Genomic DNA, 9968 nt, shown 5'->3' on the forward strand with positions numbered 1-9968 from the left:
ATCCAACCATCTCATCCTCTGTCATCGCTTTCTCCTCCTGCCTTCAATCCTTCCCAGCATCAGGGTTTTTTCAAATGAGTTGGTTCTTCACATTGTCTGGCCAAAGTATTGGAGCTTCAGCTTCAGCATCAGTCCTTCCAATGAATATTCAGGACTAATTTCCTTTAGGATTGGATGCTTTGATCTCCTTGCAGTCCAATGAACTCTCAAGAGTCTTCTCCAACACCACAGTTCAAAAGCATCAATTCTTCAGCACTCAGCTTTCTTTATAGTCCAACTCTCACATCCATACATGACTACTGGAATAACCATAGCTTTGACTGTATGGACCTTTGCTGGTAAAGAAATATCTCTGCTTTTTAATATGCTGTCTAGGTTGGTCATAGTTTTTCTTCCAAGGAGCAAGGGTCTTTTAATTTCATGGCTGTAGTCACCATCTGCAGTGACTTTGGAGCCCAAGAAAATAAAGTCTGTCACTGTTTCTATTGTTTCCCCATCTATTTGCCATGAAATGATGGGACTAGATGCCATGATCTTAGTTTTATAAATGTTGAGTTTTAAGCCAACTTTTTCACTCTCCTCTTTCACTTTCATGAAGAGGCTCTTTTCATCAAGGGTCACTTAGGGTCTCAAAATGAAATGAGACCCAGATTCCGTCATCCATGGTTCCAGTTCCCCCTGACAGCTTCATGTCCAGTACAGTTTTAATCCATATATTCTCTCTTCAGGTCAATAATAAACATGCTGGAAAAAACTTTTCCTTAGAAACTATTATTATTTCCCCAGTGGCCCATTAAATAAAGGTGTTTAATTCTGTAAAGAACAACTTAAATATGCTATAGAATAACAACATGTATCACAAAGTTCAGCAAACAGAATTTTCAAGTGAAATCACTTCAACTATTTTCATATGAACCCCCAAAGTGATGCAACCATATCAGGTGATTGCATGGTATTTCTGAAGTACACAATGAGGATTCTTAAATCCCTGGTTATTTGTTACTGAGATATAAACTAGTAAACAAAGACACAGTTCTCTCAAATGTCAGATATATCTACTGTCCCTTCGTTGCCCAGTGCTCCATTTTAATTCAGCTAAAATTTATTTTTTCTTTGGTTCTGTGTCCTTTATTTTCAAAGGCATGCAGATTTGGATGTGATAATAAAAGCTTATAATCCAGGTGAGAAATTTCTTCTAGGGTCTTATGTAGGAAAAGCTATATACTTCCTTTACGGAAATAGTGGGTTTGGGGGAGGAGATGAGAGGGGGAGGGGGACAGGGAATAAGTAGTAACACGTCATGTCTCCTTTATCACTTTCGCCAGGAATCCTAGACCATACTTGAAAGAAACTCAGTTCTAGTGGTCCATTTGTGTTCTGCTTTTGTATCTGGGGACAACTTTCTATTCAAGTTTTTATTTCTCTGAACCTGATTTTTAATTTATTCATAGCTCGCCACTTTATGGTATGTGTTTATTACAAGTCTCCAAAAATATTTTGTGAAATGAGGCAAACCATGAATAAAAATTAAGCAATGATCAAAATTTTATATTATGCAAATGATACTGTAAAATGAGAGACAAGGTTAGCCTTAGTAATTAGTCAACTATAAATAAAAGGCAAGAATGTTAGACAGCATACAACATCTGTTTTTAGCATTGAGTTTTTTTTTTTAGGATTTCTGATAAAAATGCAGAAATGCAGAACCCTCTTGGAGGGTTAAATGCCTTAAGGCATTATCAGTAAGTTAGCAGCTTATTGAAGACTAGCTAATATGTGCCCAGGATTATATACAGGAGCGGGTCCACCAGGAAAAAATATAGAAAGGGTAGGTAAGACAGGACCAGCCTCACTTCCTCATTTTTAAATGGTGCGGCTGCAGTCACAAGGATCCACCCGGAAACACTTTATAGTTTCTTTGTGCTGTTGCTAAACACATCAACCACAGTGACTGCCCCACCCATTGCCCTCCTGAAGGGGCAACCCTGGGCCCCACACTTTACCTCATGAAGAGTCAGCCCTGACTAGAAGACAGTCAACTCTGACTCCCATCCTAGCCTATGATGAATACAAAAGACTTGCTATTTAGCCTAATTCAGCCGCAGAAAACTAAAAACAGGAGAAGTCACTTCCATAATTATCTTGCTTCTCCCAACATTTTCCCTCATTAAATTAGAATGGTCAATTCTGAGCTAAACAAAAATCTCTGCTCTTTAATTTTGCTTTCCATGTTTTGGGTAGTTAATACACAAACATGGTTCAGAATTTAAAAAAGACACCCTCCCTCCTGGGCCTGGAACTTTTTAGTTGCCCAATGAAAGCAACAATATTGTCTGTTTATAGCTAGCCTTCCAGAAATTTTCTATTAATTTATAAAAACTTCAAAGAGTCTCAGAAGCTTTTTCAGTTTCAGGAAACTGAAAAAAACTCATTTTTTCCCTTTAAACTACTGCATTCAACTCACATTCCTAAATTCTATTTCAAAAGACTTGTGAGCTTTGTTGTCCTTTCCCATTTTATCACTACTGCAAAAGTGGCTTTAATTTTCTCCCTGTCTCTATTAATCTCCCTTCATCCACATGGCCACCAGAGTAATCTTTACGGTCGTTGTTGTTATTATTAAATATATTATGAAATATATATATTACAACTATGTACACTATAAATATATTATACATACCAAATGGCATAGATGATATGTGCGTGCTTTTTAGAACATACCACACGCCTACCACCAGCTTGAGTCACAGAATATCCACAGCACTTTGAAAACCTGCTTTGTGCCTTTTGTTGCCTGTTTGTCTTTCCCTCCCTCTGCCCCAAGGTAATTACTTTTCTGAATACTGAATTCTCCCATTATCTTGGGATTTATTGTACCCCAATAAAGTAAATGAATACTTTTGCATGGTTTTGAAGTTTTCATAAGGGAATTACACTGGACGTATGTCTCTGTGACATGTCAGATCTTTGTTTTCATCTCTCAAAGTTCCACTGTCTTAAGATATCTTGAAAGTGAAAGCCACTGAGTCCTGTCGGACTCTTTGCGATCCCATGGACTATAGAGTCCACGGAACTCTCCTGGCCAGAATACTGGAGTGGGTAGCCATTCCCTTCTCCAGGGGATCTTCCCAACCCAGGGACTGAACCCAGGTCTACTGCATTGCAGGCGGATTCTTTACCAGCTGAGCCACCTGGGAAGCTTAAGATACTGTCTATGTCTCTAATTAGCATTCAATCTTTTCCCTAGCTTTTTGAACATATGGAATATAGTCATATTTTAATGTTGTTATGCATAATTTCATTTATCAGTTCTGAGTGAGTTTCTACTGATGTATTTTTCCTAGACTTAAAATTCATATTTTCCTGCAACACTGATTGCCTGGTGATTTCTGATTGGATGGCAAACATTGTTTTTTCCCTTGTTAGGAGCTGGATATTTATATATTCTTATAACTAGCCTGGAGATTGGTCTAGGCCATAGTTAAGTAAGTAGGAGACAGTTGGGCCCTTTTATATCTGTCTTTCAAGATTGTTGTGTGTATGTGTGCTTAGTCTCTCAGTCATGTCCGACTCTTTGCAACCCCATGGACTACAATCTGCCAGGCTCCTCTGTCCATGGAATTCTCCAGGCAAGAATACTGGAGGGGATTGCCATGCCCTCCTCCAGGGGATCTGCCCAACCCAGGGATCGAAACCAGGTCTCCTGCATTGCAGGTGGATTCTTTACTGTCTGAGCCACCAGGGAACCCTCAATATTGTTAGGTGGGCCCAATTCAGTATTTGTTCTAGGGCTAATGATTCCTCACTTCTGAGCCATGTCCTGTGAATAATGAGGATTTCTAATTTGGCAGGAGGTGTGGGGAACAAGAATGGGCAGTGGACAGGTACTTTTCATAGCCCCATGTGAACACCAAGTGTCATTTTCTTGGGTGATTCTTTCAAATCTCAGGTAGTTTCCTCATGTACATGTAGTCTTCAGTAGCTCTCTGCATATCGGAAGGAAACCCTTTGCAGGTCTCTGGACTGCTCCATGATGCTCACTCTGTCTCTTCTTCAGTACTCTGTCCTGAAAACTCTAGTCATCCAGATTACTCCAAGCTCTCAGTTGGCATCCTCAAATCAGAGGGTTCACCAGGCTAAACCAGGGTCTTCCCTCCTTCTGCCATGGCCTGAAAACTTTCTCTTGGCAGTCATCTGGGGCAATCACAGGGCTCACTGTTTGTTTTTTATCTCTCAAAGAACACTATCCTTCATTGTCTGATGTTTAATATCTTGAAAATTATCGTCCCATATTTTTTTTTTCACTTTTTATGTCATCTCAGGCAGAATGGTAAATTTACTCCATATTGGATGCAAGTGGAAGCCAGATAAATTTCTTTTTATTATATTACATAACTATCGTCAAATTTAAAAGTTGTAAGTCCCTCGTACATAAAACTCTTATACAACTAAAAAGTTTTTAAATTTTATAAATTAATTATAATCAAATCCAAGAGAATCAGTAACATTAAGGTGATTAATGATGTGATTTGGTTTAAACAAGACATGTTATTAATTGCTCCAGCATAAGTTTGCTTTAGTTTGGCTGTGGTGACTCACTTCTCCCATCAGTTCTCTGTATTTCAACCACTGAAAAATATTCATCTCATTCACCCTCCACTTTGTTAAGTCTACTCCTGCTCTCTTCGGTTTCTATGCAGTTATATGTGCAACTGTGGATACTGAAATTTCATAACAGTATTTAGTTATAAAACGGGTACCCAGATGGTCATCAATATGTGTAATTTTTAAAATCACTGAAGTGAGAAAACAAATTCTTTTTATTTTAAATTCTTGTGTAGAACATGCAATTTGATATGCATTGATTCAATGCAAGACAATAAAGCTTCTATCAAGTTGGTAGCCACACTGAAAAGACTGTATTTGAGCCAAGAAAATTCTTCCAAGATAATCTCTACTTTATGTAAGCTGATTGACAATAAGGAGAACCAGGGACTGAAGTAACAATGAGCTAAAAAAATACCTGCAAGATAAAGGTGGGGAAACTATGAGAATAATCAAAGTACCTGCTAGAAAAAAGCACAGGGTATAAAAGTGAATGTGACAGCAGATCAACTACGAAGGAGGAAAAGAAGAGAAACTCATGAGGAAGAATCCAAAGAGTATCACTGATAGAAAACAAACAAAAGAAGAGACAGGGAAAATAGATTATCTAGGATGTTTATGGCTAATACAGGAGTGACAGAAAGAGCAGCATCTCCAGGGCAGGAAAGGAGAAGCTACACCAGCCAAACTGACAAAGCAAAGTCAGTGCAGCTTTAAGCAAAAGCCAGAGTATAGATCTAAATCACATACAGAATGCAACCAAGTTCTTTCACAGGAGGCAAGGTTGAGTTTTTCAACCCTGCATTGAACCAGCCTCTCTGGAAAAGTAAGTGACTTGCATCCCTCATACGACAAGATTTCAGCAAGACAGCAAGAGAGAACACTATATGGTGCTTCCTTTCTGCAGAGACTTGAGCTCAGTTTTAAAGTCTTGTTTGTGGTTCTCTACATCTGCTTCTGGTTTCCTGAGTGCTCCCCTGGTTTGACCTATAACTTCTCCACGACCCTGGACTCTCACGAAATTTTTCCCACCAGGGACTTTTCTAAATTGTACTTCACTCTGGCCTTTTCACTGGTTTTCTTAAACCCAGTGACTCAGATGGTAAAGAATTCGCCTGCAATGCAGGAGACCCAGGTTTGATCCCTGGGTCAGGAAGATCTCCTGGAGAAGGAATGGCTACCCACTCCAGTATTCTCACCTGGAGAATTCCATGGACAGAAAAACGTGGTGGGCTACAGACCATGGGGTCGCAAAGAGTCAGACATGATTGACAGACTAACACTTTGATTCTGGCCTTTTCATTGGCTTTCTTGAACCTGGTTTACTTTGTTTCTCCTTGATTCAGTGATGCCACCTGCTACCCCTCCAGGATGAGGGAAAGTCCTCCAGGAAACAAAAAGACTCCAATTATGGAAAAGGGAGAAAGAGCCATCAGAGTAATTATACTCCCAGTGGTGAAGTCCCCATAGAGACCTAAGAGATAGGTGGAATGCCAAGATCTGCGTAGTTGTTTGGCAAGTATGCATATCTAGGCGATCTAATAACTATGTAAACCAACTGAATGTTATCAAGTGCACTTGAAAAGTCTCAACTAAAGAGTGCTCGTGCCTCAGAATCCCCACTACGCAGCAGGGGTCAGTTGTCTACATGGAACTAGACAATGCATTGGAGTGGACAAGTGGGTGCCAGGAAAATGAGAGAAAATGGGGAAAGGCAGGATTCTGGGCTCCTGGTCTTTGGTTGGAAAATCTTTCCCCTTTGTATTGTCTAGTGGTGACAGAGAGTGGGTAGAAACCTGAGACACATCAGGAATGAAATGAGATGCCATGCCCTATTTTAGCTCAAAGGCTCCTGAGGAATCCAGCGTCATCTACTCTCCACACACTCCACTTTGGAGGTGGTAACGTCAGGCTCAGTGTGACAGAACTCCAAGTTCTCTTCACTGGACACTCTTTCATGACAGAGAGTCTCCTGAGGGCATTCACTGGATTGGGCATTCACTGGATTTGTCTGAAAAGGTAGCACTTAGGCGGTAGGTCCAAAGATTGCCTGTAATTCAGGAGACCTTATAGCTTCACCATGTAGTCTCATTTCACCTGAAGAAATCACTGCCTTATTCTTCATTATTTTATTTAAGAATATACTAATTATTTAGAAATAAAATTCTGCCCAAGAAAGCAGAAATATTTTAATGGCTTTTCTCTCTATATTGTCATTTTTTGTTCTCTGCAAGTATCTGAATGTTTCCACTTAGTTTATAATAAAAATAGGATCCTAGTAAAATATACAAAGAATTTTAAAACTGGAAAGACCATCAGACTCTAGTGCTCTTTATTTTTATAAAAGAACCCTAGTCCAGAATGAGTAAATATTTCAATAGAAGTCATACCCTGTAAAAGCTCAAAAATAGTATTCCTGTGAAAAATCCAAGGCTCGAAGGACTTAGTTAATTCACCTAAAATCAAAAACTAACAAATGATGACGCTCATACTCAAATTCAGATGTCTCCACTGGCTTTGGAGACAGCTGTGATATGGTTGTGAAAGAGCAATCGGACACCAGTTCCTGTTATGCTGTGCAGCCTTTCTCATGCAGACAGAGAACTATTTTGCATACCTAGATTGGTGATGTGAGTGCAATGACGTGCCACATTCTGAATCAATGCTAAGCAAAGGCAAAAAGGATTTGGGGTTGTCTACTTGCGTTTCTGGAATCTGATCTTACTGTAAACAGAATAACAACTTGCACCTGTTTACTCCCCCACAGTCATTTAATTCTTTCTAGCTATTCCTCAGCCCTGGAGCTTCCTGGAGCAGTGTTTCTTTAAGGATGTTATGTGGACCACCTCAATAAGGGTCATGCACTTGAGCTCCTTTTTAAAATATACAGATTCCTCCGTCCCACCCAGAATTACCCAGTATTTCTAGGATGGAGGGGTGGATTGGGAGTTTTCATCTTTATAAGTCTCCTTGGAGGCTTATGTACATTGAAATTTGAGTCACTGAGATAATGGAGAAATGTCATTGACTGAGACTGTAACAGTTTGCCTGAAAATAATAGAACTGAAATCACGATTAGAATACAGTTGCCTCCAGGAAAATCCTTCCTTAGTTACAAAGCTGAACTTTTTCAAGAGTGAAATTTAAAAACTATCTTGAATTGCCTTCAGAATGTACTTTATGGATTATTGCAGATACACAATAATCTGGAAAATACTGAAAAGTGCAAAGAATCAGCAATTCCCACTAGACAGCTACTTTTAATATTTTGATATATTATCTTCTCTTTTTCATTTCTTCAAGAAAGCAGGCTTTTTGTAACTTTGAGGATGACTTAAAAATGAACTCTTTATAAGCCAGAAAGAAAAACACCAATACAGTATACTAACGCATATATATGGAATTTAGAAAGATGGTAACAATAACCCTGTGTACGAGACAGCAAAAGAGACACTGATGTATAGAACAGTCTTATGGACTCTGTGGGAGAGGGAGAGGGTGGGAAGATGTGGGAGAATGGCATTGAAACATGTAAAATATCATGTATGAAACGAGTTGCCAGTCCAGGTTCGATGCACGATACTGGATGCTTGGGGCTAGTGCACTGGGACGACTCAGAGGGATGGTATGGGGAGAGAGGAGGGAGGAGGGTTCAGGATGGGGAACACATGTATACCTGTGGCGGATTCATTTTGATATTTGGCAAATCTAATACAGTTATGTAAAGTTTAAAAATAAAATAAAAATTAAAAAAAAAAAATGAACTCTTTAGTCAAAAACAATATTGTGTCAAACCTCCTTTAGTACAAGGATAGTCACATTGGCAGAACTGATAGGGTCAGAGTAAAGGGACAAAGTAGGTGATTAAATAGTTAATCCCACTAGTGGCCTGTAGGCAGAAAAAATATGGGAGATCCCTTTAAGTTAATGACTACTCAAGAAAGCAGGTTTGCTTAACCACAAAATCAGGCACGCTTGCTTAGCAACAAAATCACACAACAGCAGCACAGGACACGCCCTAAAACAATAAAACAATAGTGGCAGGAGACCTACATACCGCCCAGTGAGCTCAGGAGTTAATGATCCCTAGAACATGCTTTCTGCACACATAAAAACCGTAATCTGTGGACCTAGCTTGACCATGTGGAGACAAGAAAACTCCCCTGCTCAACCTGGAGGAGGAACTGATGATGGAAGCATGATGTCTGCCCAAGAGAGATAAAAGTTCTCCCCCTCCCCACTTTTTCTTTGCTTATAAAACTGTAGCCAGGTTAAGTTCTCAGGGCGTGGCATTTCTCACCTGCCTGCTTTGTAAAGCTCACAAAATTCTGTTCTAATAAATCACTTCTCATCTATCATTTTACCTCTTACTGAATTCTTTTCTGCACTGAGACATAAAGCACTGTGATACTGAAGCTCTTCAGAGGCCCGGAAAACACCAGTTTCAGAACCATGTGGTCAGCGATGATAAATCTATATCCTGACTGCCTTCTTTCCAGGGAGGACAAACTGCTGCCCCCTGCATTATGAGCAACCTGTCATGAAGCTGTCATCAGCCTATCTTCTGATCTTTCTTAGAGAAAAGCACTGTGTAAAGGGCCCAGCATCAGGCTCTGCTGTTGGCAGGTTATGCACTCAGCCAGACCAGCCTTGATGGGGTTAAGCCCACGTTGCTGGGCCCACCCATAACCTTTGCTCCCACCACTGTGGCTGGTGAGCAAGCACTAAAGTAACTGCAGAAAGAGGCTGACATTCAGAGTGGGTCACTTTGTCCACCTTTTTATTTAAAGTCTCTGCTACATGGATGCCATCTGCTGAGTAATGTGGGGCATAAAACTTTTTCACACTCTGTACTCATTCTGAAAGTTTCATCCACATAACTCTTTCCCCATCCTCTTTGTCAGCAATCTGCCAAAACTTTTTTCTGGGTCCCCACCGTGTGAACGAACTGCCAGTCACCGTCCATGAATCAGTCTATCTGCACTTTTGACCTTCTCTCAACCCAGACACAAACATATTGCTCAAAGTTCTATCCACTGAGAGGATTTTCCATTACAATTGTCTTGCAGGGGCACCTCGGAATGGGGTTACAATGCTGCAGCCATCTGCCGCCAGTTAACAGCAACACATTGTGAAAACCATGTATAAACTAGGCCTTAGCTTTTTTTTCTTCTTCAGTCAAATGCTTCTGTCTTCAGGAGCTGCTAGGACTTCATCTTATTTATACCATTTCCACTTGATGGTGGTTTGCTAATGCCTTCAACCAACCTTGTATCTTCAGTTAGGTTCAGTCGCTCAGTCGTGTCCGACTCTTTTCGACCCCATGAATTGCAGCACGCCAGGCCTCCCTGTCTATCACCATC

The sequence above is a fragment of the Bubalus bubalis genome, chromosome 6, assembly GCF_019923935.1.
Source record: "Bubalus bubalis isolate 160015118507 breed Murrah chromosome 6, NDDB_SH_1, whole genome shotgun sequence".
Classification (NCBI taxonomy): domain Eukaryota; kingdom Metazoa; phylum Chordata; class Mammalia; order Artiodactyla; family Bovidae; genus Bubalus; species Bubalus bubalis.